The 19,230-nt window shown below is 37.7% G+C and overlaps 1 long non-coding RNA gene across 1 annotated transcript in view; it reads left to right on the top strand.

Moving 5' to 3' along the window:
* Positions 1–18,085, top strand: part of LOC128655845 (uncharacterized) — a 66,065-nt gene extending 47,980 nt beyond the window's left edge. Inside the window, exon 2 of the long non-coding RNA XR_008401926.1 lies at positions 17,867–18,085. This is a non-coding gene — a long non-coding RNA (uncharacterized LOC128655845). The remainder of the gene's footprint in view (positions 1–17,866) is intronic.
* The last annotated feature ends 1,145 nt before the right edge of the window (positions 18,086–19,230 follow it).

Raw genomic sequence — 19,230 nt, 5'->3', positions numbered from 1 at the left:
GTTGCCAGCACCCATCTTAGATGTTTTTGGTGTTCAGATAAATTCTTGGAGTAAATGAGTATGTCGTCGAGATACACTATAACACATACATCCATGAGATCTTTGAATATCTCATTGATAAAGAATTGAAAGGTGGCGGGTGCATTAGTTAGCCCAAAAGGCATAACATTATACTGGTACAATCCGTACCGAGTTTTAAATGTTGTTTTCCACTCGTCACCAGGTCTCATACAGATGAGGTTGTAGGCCCCTTTCAGGTCTAATTTAGTGAAAATTGTGGCCCCAGTCAACCGTTCTAATATTTCCGGTATCAATGGAAGTGGATAGCGATTTTTTTATTGTTATCGCATTTAAAGCTCGGTAGTCGATAATAGGACGGAGCGCTCTGTCTTTATTGGTAACAAAAAAAATGGAGAAGCTATTGGAGAAGATGATGGTGATATGAAACCTTTCCTTAGATTTTCGTCAAGATAATCCCGGAGATGATGTAGTTCCTTTTGAGTTCGATGCGGTGGTAGGTTTTCGGCATTTTTTAGATTAAAAACATCAGAAAAATCGCTGTATTGTTTTGGTAATAACGGTTCAATGTGGTTGATTGAAATGTAAGGGAAACATGCTTCTAAGCAGAATGTGGAGTCAAATGTAAGTGTACAACATTCCCAGTTTATGGTAGGGTTGTGTTTCTGTAACCATGGAAAACCTAGTATGATTTGATGTAAGGAAGTGGGTATTATATCATAGGTGATGAATTCTTTGTGACCAGTGTTAGTTAAAGTAAGCAGTGGAACAGTGTGGTGTGTGATAGGACCATTGAGATATTGTGACCCATCAATTACTCTCACAAACACAGGGGTTGCTTTCTCTACACACGGTATTTTATTTTTTGTGACAACCGTTTGAACAATGAAATTGCCATAAGCTCAGGAATCAATTGTGGCCACCTCCTGGAACTGCAACTGATCCCACTGTAAAGACAGAGTTAAAGTTAATTGAGTCTGTGTTTTATGAGATTCAGAGATGTAAAAAGATTTTATCTTACCCTTTCTAGATCTGTTTAGTAGAGGGCAAGTTGTGACATCATGTTCTTTGTTTCCGCAATACATGCATAAGTTTGCTTGCTTTCTTCTTAGTTTTTCTTCTGTCGATAATGGTCCTCTTATGGTCCCAATCTCCATAGGTACTACTGTTGAAGTTGGTTTTTCATGGCTAGTGGAGTAATGTTTCCTGGGGTTGGAGTCAGGCTATTTCTCATGTCTTCTTTCTCTATATATTCTATCTATAGAGATACTTAACTTGATTAGACCCTCCAAAGTCTCAGTTAGCTCAACTCTGGACAGTTCATCTTTTAAGTATTCGGAGAGTCATAAACGGAACTGTTTTTTAAGGGAAATGGAGTTCCACTGCGAATCAGTACACCATAGTTGAAATTTGGCTATATAGTCCTCCACGGCTCTCTTCCCCTGTCTGAGGGAGCGAAGATTATTTTCTGCAGTTTGCTGTTTGTTTATGTCTTCGTAAAGAACCGCCATAGCATGGAAAAAGTTTTCTAAGGAATTGATTATCGGGTCATCAGATTCAAAGAACCTGTTAGCCCATGCCCTTGGTTCCCCATTCAAGTACGATATGGTGGTACAGACTTTAATTTTGTCATTGCTGTAGGTCCTAGGTTTCATGGCAAATAGTAGTAAACATGAGTTTCTGAATTCACAAAACTTAGTTCTATCCCCAGAGAAGGGAACAGGAGGGTTAATTTGAGGTTCAGGTTTTTCATTAGCTTTGTGACTTATCAACTCATTTAGTGCTCTTTTTAGAGCGGAATTCTCACTTTGGACTTCTCTTAAACCTTGTGCAAGGATATCTACCTTTTGGTTTAATGAAGTTACTCATGGCTACTGGATCCATGATGTGTAATAAGGTTTTGTTATGTGGCTTGATTATTCTGTAATGTATCACTATCCAATTCTTAGGATTGATACATTGAGTATAACGTGATAGTGTGTAGCTATTTGTTACTACTTCGTACACACCTGACCAATGGCTAGATTTAGAGTTTTGTCGGTAAGGACCCGCGTAGCTAACGCCGGCTTTTTTCTGGCCGCACCATAAAAATAACTCTGGTATTGAGAGTCCACATAAAGGCTGTGTTAGGCTCCAAAAAAGGAGCGTAGAGCATATTTAACGCAGCTTCAACTCTCGATACCAGAGTTGCTTACGGACGCGGCCAGCCTCAAAAACGTGCTCGTGCACGATTCCCCCATAGGAAACAATGGGGCTGTTTGAGCTGAAAAAAAACCTAACACCTGCAAAAAAGCCGCGTTCAGCTCCTAACGCAGCCCCATTGTTTGCTATGCGGAAACACTTCCTACGTCTGCACCTAACACTCTAACATGTACCCCGAGTCTAAACACCCCTAACCTTACACTTATTAACCCCTAATCTGCCGCCCCCGCTATCGCTGACCCCTGCATATTATTATTAACTCCTAATCTGCCGCTCCGTAAACCGCCGCTACTTACATTATCCCTATGTACCCCTAATCTGCTGCCCTAACATCGCCGACCCCTATATTATATTTATTAACCCCTAATCTGCCCCCCACAACGTCGCCTCCACCTGCCTACACTTATTAACCCCTAATCTGCCGACCGGACCTGAGCGCTACTATAATAAAGTTATTAACCCCTTATCCGCCTCACTAACCCTATAATAAATAGTATTAACCCCTAATCTGCCCTCCCTAACATCGCCGACACCTAACTTCAATTATTAACCCCTAATCTGCCGACTGGAGCTCACCGCTATTCTAATAAATGTATTAACCCCTAAAGCTAAGTCTAACATTAGCACTAACACCCCCCTAAATTAAATATAATTTACATCTAACGAAATTAATTATCTCTTATTAAATAAATTATTCCTATTTAAAGCTAAATACTTACCTGTAAAATAAATCCTAATATAGCTACACTATAAATTATAATTATATTATAGCTATTTTAGGATTAATATTTATTTTACAGGCAACTTTGTAATTATTTTAACCAGGTACAATAGCTATTAAATAGTTAAGAACTATTTAATAGTTACCTAGTTAAAATAATAACAAAATTACCTGTAAAATAAATCCTAACCTAAGTTACAATTAAACCTAACACTACACTATCATTAAATTAATTAAATAAAATATCTACAATTACCTACAATTAAACCTAACACTACACTATCAATACATTAATTAAATACAATATCTACAAATAACTACAATGAAATAAACTAACTAAAGTACAAAAAATAAAAAAGAACTAAGTTACAAAAAATAAAAAAATATTTACAAACATAAGGAAAATCTTACAACAATTTTAAACTAATTACACCTACTCTAAGCCCCCTAATAAAATAACAAAGCCCCCCAAAATAAAAAATGCCCTACCCTATTCTAAATTACTAAAGTTCAAAGCTCTTTTACCTTACCAGCCCTGAACAGGGCCCTTTGCGGGGCATGCCCCAAGAAGTTCAGCTCTTTTGCCTGTAAAAAAAAACATACAATACCCCCCCCAACATTACAACCCACCACCCACATACCCCTAATCTAACCCAAACCCCCCTTAAATAAACCTAACACTAAGCCCCTGAAGATCATCCTACCTTGTCTTCACCATACCAGGTTCACCGATCTGTCCTGGCTCCAAAATCTTCATCCAACCCAAGCGGGGGCTGGCGATCCATCTTCCGGCGGCTGAAGAGGTCCAGAAGAGGCTCCAAAGTCTTCATCCTATCCGGGAAGAAGAGTAGATCCGGACCGGCAACCATCATCTTCCAAGCGGCATCTTCTATCTTCATCCGATGAGGACCGGCTCCATCCTGAAGACCTCCACCGCGGACCCATCTTCATCCGGCGACGTCTAACTGAAGACTGACGGTTCCTTTAAGGGACGTCATCCAAGATGGAGTCCCTCGAATTCCGATTGGCTGATAGGATTCTATCAGCCAATCGGAATTAAGGTAGGAATATTCTGATTGGCTGATGGAATCAGCCAATCAGAATCAAGTTCAATCCGATTGGCTGATCCAATCAGCCAATCAGATTGAGCTCGCATTCTATTGGCTGTTCCGATCTTATTTAAGGGGGGGTTTGGGTTAGATTAGGGGTATGTGGGTGGTGGGTTGTAATGTTGGGGGGGGGTATTGTATGTTTTTTTTACAGGCAAAAGAGCTGAACTTCTTGGGGCATGCCCCGCAAAGGGCCCTGTTCAGGGCTGGTAAGGTAAAAGAGCTTTGAACTTTAGTAATTTAGAATAGGATAGGGCATTTTTTTATTTTGGGGGGCTTTGTTATTTTATTAGGGGGCTTAGAGTAGGTGTAATTAGTTTAAAATCGTTGTAATATTTTTCTTTTGTTTGTAAATATTTTTTTATTTTTTGTAACTTAGTTCTTTTTTATTTTTTGTACTTTAGTTAGTTTATTTCATTGTAGTTATTTGTAGGTATTGTATTTAATTTATTTATTGATAGTGTAGTGTTAGGTTTTATTGTAGGTAATTGTAGGTATTTTATTTAATTAATTTATTGATAGTGTAGTGTTAGGTTTAATTGTAACTTAGGTTAGGATTTATTTTACAGGTAAATTTGTAATTATTTTAACTATTTTAGCTATTAAATAGTTCTTAACTATTTAATAGCTATTGTACCTGGTTAAAATAAATACAAAGTTACCTGTAAAATAAATATTAATCCTAAAATAGCTATAATATAATTATAATTTATGTTGTAGCTATATTAGTTAATTAATTTCGTTAGATTAAAATTATATTTAACTTAGGGGGGTGTTAGTGTTAGGGTTAGACTTAGCTTTAGGGGTTAATACATTTATTAGAATAGCGTCAAGATTCGGTCGGCAGATTAGGGGTTAATAATTGAAGTTAGGTGTCGGCGATGTTAGGGAGGGCAGGTTAGGGGTTAATAAATATAATATAGGGGTCGGCGGTGTTAGGGGCAGCAGATTAGGGGTACATAGCTATAATGTAGCTGGTGGCTCTTTGCGGTCGGCAGATTAGGGGTTAATTATTGTAGGTAGGTGGCGGCGACATTGTGGGGGGCAGGTTAGGGGTTAATAAATATAATATAGGGGTCGGCGATGTTAGGGCAGCAGATTAGGGGTACATAGGGATAATGTAGCTGGCGGCGGCGTGCGGACGGCAGATTAGGGGTTAATAAGTGTAGGTAGCTGGCGGCGACGTTGTGGGGGGCAGATTAGGGGTTAATAAATATAATATAGGGGTCGGCGGTGTTAGGGGCAGCAGATTAGGGGTACATAAGGATGGTGGCGGTCGGCAGATTAGGGGTTAGAAAAATGTAATCGAGTTGCGGCGATGTGGGGGACCTCGGTTTAGGGGTACATAGGTTGTTTATGGGTGTTAGTGTACTGTAGTTAAGAGCTTTATGAATCGGCGTTAGCCCAGAAAGCTCTTAACTACTGACTTTTTTCCTGCGGCTGGAGTTTTGTCGTTAGATTTCTAACGCTCACTTCAGACACGACTCTAAATACCGGAGTTAGAAAAATCCCATTGAAAAGATAGGATAAGCAATTTACGTAAGGGGATCTGCGGTATGGAAAAGCCGCGGCTGAAAAGTGAGCGTTAGACCCTTTTTTGAGTGACTCCAAATACCGGAGGTAGCCTAAAACCAGCGTTAGGAGCCTCTAACGCTGGTTTTCACGGCTACCGCCAAACTCCAAATCTAGGCCTTAGTGAGGAAGTTTAACCCAAATAGCAGAGTTTGGTTTAGAACATTCAAACTGAGGTTAACACAAAATCACAATTAATTATTTTGTTTTTAACTTTTTCTGAAGGATTATATTAATTTAAAGATCTTAGCTCTCAGAATAATAAATGTAAAGTAAAGGTATTATCTGGTGAGAAATGAAGTCTATTTCTTTACTTTTATATATTATTGTATTTTTGAGGATTAATTTTATTATTGAACAACAACCATGTTCTCAATGAACCCAAAAAACTCATTAATATCAAAGCTGAATAGTTTTGGAAGTAGTTTTTAGTTTGTTTTTAGTTATAGCTATTTTAGGGGGATATCTGTGTGTGCAGGTGACTATTACTGTGCATAATTATTAGGCAACTTAACAAAAAACAAATATATACCCATTTCAATTATTTATTTTTACCAGTGAAACCAATATAACATCTCAACATTCACAAATATACATTTCTGACATTCAAAAACAAAACAAAAACAAATCAGTGACCAATATAGCCACCTTTCTTTTCAAGGACACTCAAAAGCCTGTCATCCATGGATTCTGTCAGTGTTTTGATCTATTCACCATCAACATTGCGTGCAGCAGCAACCACACCCTCCCAGACACTGTTCAGAGAGGTGTACTGTTTTCCCTCCTTGTAAATCTCACATTTGATGATGGACCACAGGTTCTCAATGGGGTTCAGATCAGGTGAACAAGGAGGCCATGTCATTAGATTTTCTTCTTTTATACCCTTTCTTGCCAGCCACGCTGTGGAGTACTTGGACGCGTGTGATGGAGCATTGTCCTGCATGAAAATCATGTTTTTCTTGAAGGATGCAGACTTCTTCCTGTACCACTGCTTGAAGAAGGTGTCTTCCAGAAACTGGCAGTAGGACTGGGAGTTGATCTTGACTCCATCCTCAACCCGAAAAGGCCCCACAAGCTCATCTTTGATGATACCAGCCTATATCAGTACTCCACCTCCACCTTGCTGGCGTCTGAGTCGGACTGGAGCTCTCTGCCCTTTACCAATCCAGCCACGGGCCCATCCATCTGGCCCATCAAGACTCACTCTCATTTCATCAGTCCATAAAACTTTAGAAAAATCAGTCTTGAGATATTTCTTGGCCCAGTCTTGACGTTTCAGCTTGTGTGTCTTGTTCAGTGGTGGTCGTCTTTCAGCCTTTCTTACCTTGGCCATGTCTCTGAGTATTGCACACCTTGTGCTTTTGGGCACTCCAGTGATGCTGCAGCTCTGAAATATGGCCAAACTGGTGGCAAGTGGCATCTTGGCAGCTGCACGCTTGACTTTTCTCAGTTCATGGGCAGTTATTTTGCGCCTTGTTTTTCCACACGCTTCTTGCGACCCTGTTGACTATTTTGAATGAAACGCTTGATTGTTCGATGATCACGCTTCAGAAGCTTTGCAATTTTAAGAGTGCTGCATCCCTCTGCAAGATATCTCACTATTTTTGACTTTTCTGAGCCTGTCATGTCCTTCTTTTGACCCATTTTGCCAAAGGAAAGGAAGTTGCCTAATAATTATGCACACCTGATATAGGGTGTTGATGTCATTAGACCACACCCCTTCTCATTACAGAGATGCACATCACCTAATATGCTTAATTGGTAGGCTTTCGAGCCTATGCAGCTTGGAGTAAGACAACATGCATAAAGAGGATGATGTGGTCAAAATACTCATTTGCCTAATAATTCTGCACTCCCTGTATATTATGCAGTTTGTGACAAAGGTACAAGTTCAGAGACAAATAGTAATAACAGAATTGAAGCAGTCTATGTAAAAATTAAATAGTAATAGTGAAAGTACTTGCGGTTCCGGTTACAGCAGCTGTGCTGTTGTTTTGTATAACTTCGATCTCCTCCAGTTCTGCTGACAGTCAGGATATTTCCTATTCAGTAGTTTGGGGTTTGGCGACCAGCTTAATACGTTTGTCACTGATGTTACCTCGTGGATAGCATAAATCAGACTCCCCAGATGACCAGCCACTCGATGGAGGAGCAGTGAGTGAGACGCTAAGCGGTTAGCGTGTGATGTCACACAGCACTGTGAAATGCTGACAGGCACATGGAGCCCAAGCAGGGAAGAGGGAGAGATGATGAGATACTTTATATTAGATACTTAGAAAACTCTAGTGTTCAGAAGAGAGTTTTAATGAACAGGCTTGAGGAGGATTATAGTGAGCTTTTGGTGATGAAAGTTAAATAAACAGTTGTAATCCAAGTTTGAGAGAGAAAAGCGAACTAGCTAACTATCCCTATACTCTAACAATAATCAAGCAGGAAACAAGTAAAGAGGAGTTCCCTTTATAGATTTTGGTAGGAAGTTGAATTTAAGTGCTTAAAGGGACAGTAGTCCTTGACAGTAAAGCATACGTTTAAATTTATTTTGGAACTGCTGCATCCTTTCCGACTTGCGGTAATTTGGTAACATTTCAGGCACTTTATGCTTATACCGGGGGTCTAGTAGCGTGGACACCCAGTACAGGTTGTTCTCCTTCAGCCTTTTTATACGAGGGTCCCTCAACAGGCAGGACAGCATGAAAGACCCCATTTGCACAAGGTTGGATGCCAAGCTACTCATGTCCCGTTCCTCATCCTCAGTGATCTCACTGAAGGTATCTTCTTCCCCCCAGCCACATACAACACCACGGGTACCAGATAGGTGACAACGAGCACCCTGGGATGCCTGTTGTGGTTGGTCTTCCTCCTCCTCAAAACCACATTCCTCCTCTGACTCCTCTTCCTCACAATCCTCTTCCAGCGTTGCCGCAGGTCCAGCAAGCGATGCTGGTAAGGCTGTTTCTGGTGGTGATGGTGACCACAACTCTTCCTCTTCACGATCATCTATGGCCTGATCCAGCACTCTTCGCAGGGCACGCTCCAGGAAGAAAATAAATGGTATGATGTCACTGATGGTGCCTTCGGTGCGACTGACTAGGTTTGTCACCTTCTCAAAAGGACGCATGAGCCTACAGGCATTGTGCATGAGCGTCCAGTAACATGGCAAAAAAATTCCCAACTCCGCAGAGGCTGTCCTAGCACCCCGGTCATACAAATAGTCGTTAACGGCTTTTTCTTGTTGGAGCAGGCGGTCGAACATTAGGAGTGTTGAATTCCAACGTGTCGGGCTGTCGCAAATCAAGCACCTCACTGGTATGTTTTTTCGCCGCTGGATATCTGAAAAGTGCGCCATGGCCGTGTAGGAATGCCTGAAATCGCCGCACACCTTCCTGGCCTGCTTCAGGACGTCCTGTAAGCCTGGGTAGTTATGCACAAAGCGTTGTATGATCAGATTACACACATGTGCCATGCACGGCACATGTGTCAACTTGCCCAAATTCAATGCCGCCAACAAATTTCTTCCGTTGTCACAAACCACTTTGCCGATCTCCAGTTGGTGCGGAGTCAGCCACTGATCCACCTGTGTGTTCAGGGCAGACAGGAGTGCTGGTCCGGTGACTCTACGCTTTCAGGCAAGTCAACCCCAAGACGGCGTGACACTGCCGTATCCGGGATGTGGAATAGTACCTAGGGAGCTGGGGGGGTGCCGTTTATGTGGAGCAAGATGCAGCAGCAGAAGAGGACTCAGCCGAGGAGGTTATGGAAGAGGATGGAGTAGGAGGAGTAGAGGAGGTGGCAGCAGGCCTGCCTGCAAGTCGTGGCGGTGTCACCAACTCCTCTGCAGAGCCATGCATTCCATGCTTGGCAGCCGTCAGCAGGTTTACCCAATGCGCAGTGTAGGTGATATACCTGCCCTGACCATGCTTTGCAGACCAGGTATCAGTGGTCAGATGGACCCTTGCCCCAACACTGTATGCCAGACATGCCATTACTTCCTTTTGCACAATCGAGTACAGGTGGGGGATTGCCTTTTGTGCAAAGAAATTTCGTCTGGGTACCTTCCACTGCGGTGTCCCAATAGCTACACATTTTTGGAATGCCTCAGACTCCACCAGCTTGTATGGTAAAAGCTGGTGGGCTAAGAGTTCAGACAAGCCAGCTGTCAGATGCCGGGCAAGGGGGTGACTTTGTGACATTGGCTTCTTATGCTCAAACATGTCCTTGACAGACACCTGAATGTGGGCAGATTAGCAGGAACTGCTCAAGGCGAGAGACGGAGTGGCAGATGGTTGAGAGGGGGCAAGGAGGACAGCAGTGGTTGACGTGGCTGAAGATGCTGGACCAGGAGGAGGATGGTGGCTTTGAGTTTGTGTGCTGCTTGTACTCATGTGTTGATTCCATAGGCGTTTGTGATGTGCGATCATGTGCCTTCGCAAAGCAGTTGTACCTAGGTGGGTGTTGGACTTCCCACGACTCAGTTTCTTTTGGCACAGGTTGCAAATGGCATCGCTGTTGTCAGAGGCAGACACACAAAAAAAATGCCACACTGCTGAGCTCTGCAATGACGGCATTCTGGTGGTGGCAACAGCATGCGTTGATTGGCGTGCTGTCTGGCTGACCCCGGGTGCCGATGCATGCTGTCTGACTGTGCCACTAGCTCCTTGCGACGACCTCCCCCTGCTTCAAACTCGTCTCCTCCTCCTCCTCTCTGTCTCCCCATCTGAACTTTCCCCCTGTTCTTCTTCTCTTCTAGCGGGCACCCACGTGACATCCACGGACGCATCGTCATCATCAACTGTTTCACTTGTATCTGACAACTCAGCAAAAGAAGAAGCAGTGGGTACAACATCATCATCATCACATCGTACGTCCATGTCTGTAATGCTGCCTGACTGAGACATATCCCTGTTATCTACATCCTCTGGCAATAATGGTTGCGCATCACTCATTTCTTCCAACTGATGTGTAAATAACTCCTCTGACAGATCAAGTGAAGCGGCTGTGGTGCTAGTGTTGGTGGTGGCGGCAGGGGGGCGAGTGGTAACTTGAGAGGTGCCCAAAGCTAAGCTGGAGGAGGATGGTGCATCAAGGTTCCGAGCGGAAGCTGTAGAAGATTGGGTGTCCTGTGTTAGCCAGTAAACTATATCCTCAGTTTTTTTTTTGACACACAAAGATAACAAGGGCACTATAAAGGCAAGTTCCTCATTGGTTTTGATTACTTCAGATACTGTATTAATTTCAGTATCACAATATTATATTTCTTTTGAGGAGTGGTGCTAGCATTTGGTACTGAACTTGCAAAACAATTGGGATAGACTCCCTGGAAAGAAATGCTGTGTAGCACTCTCTGCCCAGACTGGGGTAGAGACAACTGTGTATTTAAAATTTAACTTTTATTGGTTAACTTAAAAAGATGGGTAGACATAGACATTTAAAATCACTCTATCTCTGGTTGCTACTAGCAACTGTATCTAGTTGCTGTTAGGCGATTCGTGAGACCGGTTAGTTAATATATTTGGCCTTGGTTATCTGTATTAAATTAATCTGTACTCACTAGTCCTGATCACCTTTAAATGAATAGGGATAACAGTCACACTCATCCGGTTTAACCATTAGGTTGACATGCTCACACACTCTTATATCATATATAATTTGGCACCTCGAGTCCCTTTAACCTGATGCGTTTTGCCAACTATGGCTTTATCAAAGGCCGCCTTTGATAAAGCCATAGTTGACGAAACGCGTCAGGGGGGTTGCGTGGGACGATGGGGTCCCACTAGAAAGCTATATGTTTTTTTTAAATAATCTATCTCAGTTGCTAAACTCAATAGTTAAAGGGACTCAAGGTGCCAAATTATATATGATATAAGAGTGTGTGAGCATGTCAACCTAATGGTTAAACCGCATGAGTGTGTCAATGGTTAGTAGGGGAAAGTGAGACTGAGTTATTATTAACCTAAGGACAGCGGCAATACATTCTAACGAGTGTGACGAGGAGTTGGTAACACAGTAATTAAGGTTGCTAACATAGTCGCAACCAATATATATCCAATATCAGCAAAAGATTAATATAAAGCCCATTATAACGAGTTTGGCTTGGAACTGGCAGCTTGGGTGTGAATGCTATTAATATAACCATAACTCACAAAAGCAAAGACCCCTATTATTAAGGTGTTTTGGGGCACGCATTACGATATATACCAAATTATCCAATAACGCATGCATGTGTAATCGAACAAGGTAACAATGTGAATGGAGAGAAATATATAAGTATTATTAACAGTAGCTTGAACCTCAGCGCAGATGCTGCTGATGTACTCATAACAAGTTTCAAGGTCTCCAGAAGCAGCGTCCGATTACTGGCGCTGTATGAATGTATATTCAAAGTATCAGTTAAAAGTTACAAACAACGTGTGCTGCGAGACACATATAATACAGCGAACCGCTCAATAATATGGGAAAGTGTACTAATTGAGTTAACAATGTGAATGGTGGAACAAGCAGAAGCGTTGCTAGTATAAGAAAATCATATATAAAGGCGTTACCATTGAGTGACTATTAGGTTGTTTGGTGACACAATATATAGTGAATTACTTAACAATGCATGAATGGGTATTTAAACTAAATCATCAGTGTGAATGACACCATAATATGAACCATTCAATCACACACAAGCACTAAGATTTAAAATAGGTTAGAGCAATTGGAGAATTACACACAACTCCCAGTGCAATAATAATTTAAGAGCTGATAGAAACTACCAACAACAGCCACATGACTTATATAGAAAACAAGCACTAACCGTCACAGCAATTTATTACGGTTAAAACAAGGTTACCACAGAGTTATAGAAGTGCCGATCCAGAAAGTAACACAATATAGTATGGTTTTACTGCAATAGCCAGTGACCCATAGTTTCAATTGTCACCTAAAGTTGCAAAACTATCACTTCAGACCGCAAAAGACATACAATCACTTCATTTGACAGTGATTAAAGGAAGCACAGGCTTAAATTTACACAATCACTGTAATTGACAGTAACCAAAGAAAACGTTTGTTTAAACTTGCCACATTGTAAAACCTATAAGGGGAACAATAGAGAGACAGCAACTGTATGCTCTTAAGATAATATCATTGCAAGGTACAATTGATACTGTTTGGGTAAATTCACATATAAACATGGAATTTAACTAAATTGAGTTGGTTCCAAAGCACCACAAACCACACAACTAAGGGTCTGTGTACATATGTAAATAAAACCTCAAATCTTTCTCGCTAACCCAGGCCAATAATTCAAATAAATTTCACACTCAATTTTTGGAATTTAAAGAGTTTCAATTAATAAAGAGAAACTAACGCACCTACAGACAACAATTACAGAATTACAGGGCACCTGTTATCCCTATTCATTTAAAGGTGATCAGAACTAGTGAGTACCGATTAATTTAATACAGAAAACCAAGGCCAAATATATTAACTAACCGGTCTCACAAATCGCCTAACAGCAACTAGATACAGTTGCTAGTAGCAACCAGAGATAGAGTGATTTTAAATGTCTATGTCTACCCATCTTTTTAAGTTAACCAATAAATGTTACATTTTATATACACAGTTGTCTCTACCCCAGTCTGGGCAGAGAGTGCTACACAGCATTTCTTTCCAGGGAGTCTATCCCAATTGTTCTGCAAACTATGTCCTCAGAACTGTTCGAGTTCAGGGTACGTGGCCTCTGAACACTAGGCATTATTCTAGGGCCAAAGGGAATCACAGCACCACGACCACGACGGCCTGTCATTTTTTTTCCGATTAGTGGTACTATGCGTGCAAGCTACTGTGACAACAGATATGAGTCGCACTGTGCACTGGCAGAAGTTGGCAGAGTAGACGCTGTAGGCCTGACACACACGCTTGCAGACAACTAACTGCTATTCAATCTATTACAGTCAAAATTGTATTTTTTTTTTTAAATGTACACTACTGTTACACCAGATATGAGTTGCACTGGTGTGACACTGTGCCCTGGCAGGCAGGCACTGAAACGCACACGTGTGAAGGAAACTGACTGCTATTATTTAACACAGTCAAAAAAGTGTTTTTTTTTTTAAATCTACACTACTGTTACACCAGATATGAGTTGCACTGTGGTGACACTGTGATTTATATTACCGGATATATTATATAAATATCATCTGTTTGTCAGTGATAATGATTTATTGTACAGGTTACATTATATAAATATCTTCTGTTTGTTAGTGATAATGATTCAGCTTACAAGTTACATTATATAATTATCTTCTGTTTGTCAGTGATAATGATTTATCCTATAGGTTACATTATATAAATATCTTCTGTTTGTCAGTGATAATGATTTATCCTATAGGTTACATTATATAAATATCTTCTGTTTGTCAGTGATAATGACTTATCCTACAGGTTACATTATATAAATATCTTCTGTTTGTCAGTGATAATGACTTATCCTACAGGTTACATTATATAAATATCTTCTGTTTGTCAGTGATAATGATTTATCCTACAGGTTACATTATATAAATATCTTCTGTTTGTCAGTGATAATGACTTATCCTACAGGTTACATTATATAAATATCTTCTGTTTGTCAGTGATAATGATTTATCTTACAGGTTACATTATATAAATATCATCTGTTTGTCAGTGATAATGATTTATCTTACAGGTTACATTATATAATTATCTTCTGTTTGTCAGTGATAATGATTTATCTTACAGGTTACACTATATAATTATCTTCTGTTTGTCAGTGATAATGATTTATCTTACAGGTTACATTATATAAATATAATCTGTTTGTCAGTGATAATGATTTATCTTACAGGTTACATTATATAAATATCATCTGTTTGTTAGTGATAATGATTTATCTTACAGGTTACATTATATAAATATCATCTGTTTGTTAGTGATAATGATTCAGCTTATAGGTTACGTTATATAAATATCATCTGTTTGTTAGTGATAATGATTCAGCTTACAGGTTACATTATATAAATATCATCTGTTTGTTAGTGATAATGATTCAGCTTATAGGTTACTTTTAATAAATATCATCTGTTTGTTAGTGATAATGATTCAGCTTATAGGTTACTTTTAATAAATATCATCTGTTTGTTAGTGATAATGATTCAGCTTATAGGTCACATTATATAAATATCTTCTGTTTGTCAGTGATAATGATTTATCTTACAGGTTACATTATATAAATATCATCTGTTTGTCAGTGATAATGATTTATCTTACAGGTTACATTATATAAATATCATCTGTTTGTTAGTGATAATGATTTATCTTACAGGTTACATTATATAAATATCATCTGTTTGTTAGTGATAATGATTCAGCTTATAGGTTACGTTATATAAATATCATCTGTTTGTTAGTGATAATGATTTATCTTACAGGTTACATTATATAAATATCATCTGTTTGTTAGTGATAATGATTCAGCTTATAGGTTACGTTATATAAATATCATCTGTTTGTTAGTGATAATGATTCAGCTTACAGGTTACATTATATAAATATCATATGTTTGTTAGTGATAATGATTCAGCTTATAGGTTACTTTTAATAAATATCATCTGTTTGTTAGTGATAATGATTCAGCTTATAGGTTACTTTTAATAAATATCATCTGTTTGTTAGTGATAATGATTCAGCTTATAGGTCACATTATATAAATATCTTCTGTTTGTCAGTGATAATGATTTATCTTACAGGTTACATTATATAAATATCATCTGTTTGTCAGTGATAATGATTTATCTTACAGGTTACATTATATAAATATCATCTGTTTGTTAGTGATAATGATTCAGCTTATAGGTTACATTATATAAATATCATCTGTTTGTTAGTGATAATGATTCAGCTTATAGGTTACATTATATAAATATCATCTGTTTGTTAGTGATAATGATTCAGCTTACAGGTTACATTATATACATATCATCTGTTTGTTAGTGATAATGATTCAGCTTATAGGTTACATTATATAAATATCATCTGTTTGTTAGTGATAATGATTCATCTTACAGGTTACATTATATAAATATCATCTGTTTGTTAGTGATAATGATTCAGCTTACAGGTTACATTATATAAATATCTTCTGTTTGTGAGTAATAATGATTTATATTACCGGATATATTATATAAATATCTTCTGTTTGTCAGTGATAATGATTTATCTTACAGGTTACATTATATAAATATCATCTGTTTGTTAGTGATAATGATTCAGCTTACAGGTTACATTATATAAATTTAATCTGTTTGTTAGTGATAATGATTTATCTTACAGGTTACATTATATAAATATCTTCTGTTTGTTAGTGATAATGATTCAGCTTACAGGTTACATTATATAAATATCTTCTGTTTGTCAGTGATAATGATTTATCTTACAGGTTACATTATATAAATATCATCTGTTTGTTAGTGATAATGATTCAGCTTACAGGTTACATTATATAAATATCATCTGTTTGTTAGTGATAATGATTCAGCTTATAGGTTACATTATATAAATATCATCTGTTTGTTAGTGATAATGATTCAGCTTACAGGTTACATTATATAAATATCATCTGTTTGTTAGTGATAATGATTTATCTTACAGGTTACATTATATAAATATCATCTGTTTGTTAGTGATAATGATTTATCCTACAGGTTACATTATATAAATATATTCTGTTTGTTAGTGATAATGATTAATACTACAGGTTACATTATATAAATATCTTCTGTTTGTCAGTGATAATGATTTATCCTACAGGTTACATTATATAAATATCATCTGTTTGTCAGTGATAATGATTCAGCTTACAGGTTACATTATATAAATATCATCTGTTTGTTAGTGATAATGATTCAGCTTATAGGTTACATTATATAAATATCATCTGTTTGTTTGTGATAATGATTCAGCTTATAGGTTACATTATATAAATATCATCTGTTTGTTAGTGATAATGATTTATCTTACAGGTTACATTATATAAATATCTTCCGTTTGTCAGTGATAATGACTTATCTTACAGGTTACTTTATATAAATATCATCTGTTTGTTAGTGATAATGATTCAGCTTATAGGTTACATTATATAAATATCTTCTGTTTGTTAGTGATAATGATTTATCCTACAGGTTACATTATATAAATATCATCTGTTTGTTAGTGATAATGATTAATACTACAGGTTACATTATATAAATATCTTCTGTTTGTCAGTGATAATGATTTATCCTACAGGTTACATTATATAAATATCATCTGTTTGTCAGTGATAATAATTCAGCTTACAGCTTACATTATATAAATATCATCTGTTTGTTAGTGATAATGATTCAGCTTATAGGTTACATTATATAAATATCATCTGTTTGTTAGTGATAATGATTCAGCTTATAGGTTACATTATATAATTATCATCTGTTTGTCAGTGATAATGATTCATCTTACAGGTTACTTTATATAAATATCATCTGTTTGTTAGTGATAATGATTCAGCTTATAGGTTACATTATATAAATATCTTCTGTTTGTTAGTGATAATGATTTATATTACAGGTTACATTATATAAATATCATCTGTTTGTTAGTGATAATGATTCAGCTTATAGGTTACATTATATAAATATCATCTGTTTGTTAGTGATAATGATTCAGCTTATAGGTTACATTATATAAATATCATCTGTTTGTTAGTGATAATGATTCAGCTTATAGGTTACATTATATAAATATCTTCTGTTTGTTAGTGATAATGATTTATATTACAGGTTACATTATATAAATATCATCTGTTTGTTAGTGATAATGATTCAGCTTATAGGTTACATTATATAAATATCATCTGTTTGTTAGTGATAATGATTCAGCTTATAGGTTACATTATATAAATATCTTCTGTTTGTTAGTGATAATGATTTATATTACAGGTTACATTATATAAATATCTTCTGTTTGTTAGTGATAATGATTTATATTACAGGTTACATTATATAAATATCATCTGTTTGTTAGTGATAATGATTCAGCTTATAGGTTACATTATATAAATATCATCTGTTTGTTAGTGATAATGATTCAGCTTATAGGTTACATTATATAAATATCATCTGTTTGTTAGTGATAATGATTCAGCTTATAGGTTACATTACATAAATACCTTCTGTTTGACTTATATTCCCTCTCTCTCATCTAGGTACAAATGCTGAGCACAATACTTCATGCTTTGCTTCTGATACTTATATTTCCTACTGGGAAGGTTTTTGCCAGTGAATCTTCATGCTACTTAGAATCTTCTGCATTAACTGATGGTGTCTACAGTAAAGGAGACTTGATAATTGGAGGAATATTACAGATATCTTTGGCCAAATCTTTTATTAATCCGTTATTTCATTATAAAACGTCATTGCCCATTTGCATATTGTAAGTAATATATACGGTATAATTACATTCTGACACTTATTTTCAACCCCTACAAATTACTGTTATGTTTTCCCTAAAACATCCAGCCTTTGTCTTAAAGGGACATTGAACACTTTGGGCAAGATTAGAAGTTGAGCGCTATCATTATAGCACGAGTGATCGAGTTTTCGATATGCATGCAGATTAAATTTCACCCATATTGCAAGTTGAAAGTAAATGCAAAAGCATGAGCACAATCACAATTTATGCTAGAATGATTACTGTGACTTTAGAGCTCTGTTTCTGTTACGCACTTAGCGCCAGACTACAGGTGGAGTGTTATTCAATGCTCCCGCTTGCGCACTAACTCTCCTAGAAGTAAGGTTTTTGTGTACGTTGGCTAGCACTTTTTTCACAAATTTAAAGTAAAAAAGTTTTCTCTGGCTCACAAACCCAATGTTCGCCAAGCTTTAAATATCGCAATCATGTTAATGTATTTGACCATAACAGTCAATGGAGCAAAAAAAGTGGAAAAAAGGTTAATACCCTACACACGCACAAACCTGATCACATATTCTCAAGTGTGCTAACTTGACATGAAAATAAGAATATATCTATATATATATATATTTGAAAATTTCAGCCAATAGGAATTCAAGGTACCCCAATAATTACGGGGTACCTTGAATTCAATATTCAGTGTGCAGAAGACGATCACATGTGGAGGAACCTCTACGCCTTCGCCAAGGATTGTGGCCACCGAGGAGCACCTCTGCTGCCGATGACTGCTGACGAGGATCGCCACTTCTGAGAAGACTCTTCCGGACCTCCGCTCCATGCTGCCTTCACTGTGGATGAAGATGATAGACCCATGGACCCGCCTGGAAGAAGACCTTCTCTGTCGGACTTCTGAAACCGTGAGGCTTTAGTGTTAGTTTTTTTTTTTTTAAATGTTGGGGGGTTGTTTTTTAAGATTAGGTTTTTTTGGGGGGGGCAAAATGCAAAAGAGCTGAATGCCCTTTTAAGGGCAATAAATAAGAGCTGAATTGCCCTTTTAAGGGCATTGCCCATACAAATGCCCCTTTAGGGTCAATGGGTAGTTTAGGTTTATGAGTGTTAGTTTTTTTTTATTTTGGGGGGTTTGCTGGGTGGGGGTTT

Source organism: Bombina bombina, chromosome 4 (genome assembly GCF_027579735.1).
Source record: "Bombina bombina isolate aBomBom1 chromosome 4, aBomBom1.pri, whole genome shotgun sequence".
Taxonomy (NCBI): domain Eukaryota; kingdom Metazoa; phylum Chordata; class Amphibia; order Anura; family Bombinatoridae; genus Bombina; species Bombina bombina.
Note: the sequence above shows the minus strand (reverse complement) of the source record. Positions and strands in the feature narration are given on the sequence as shown.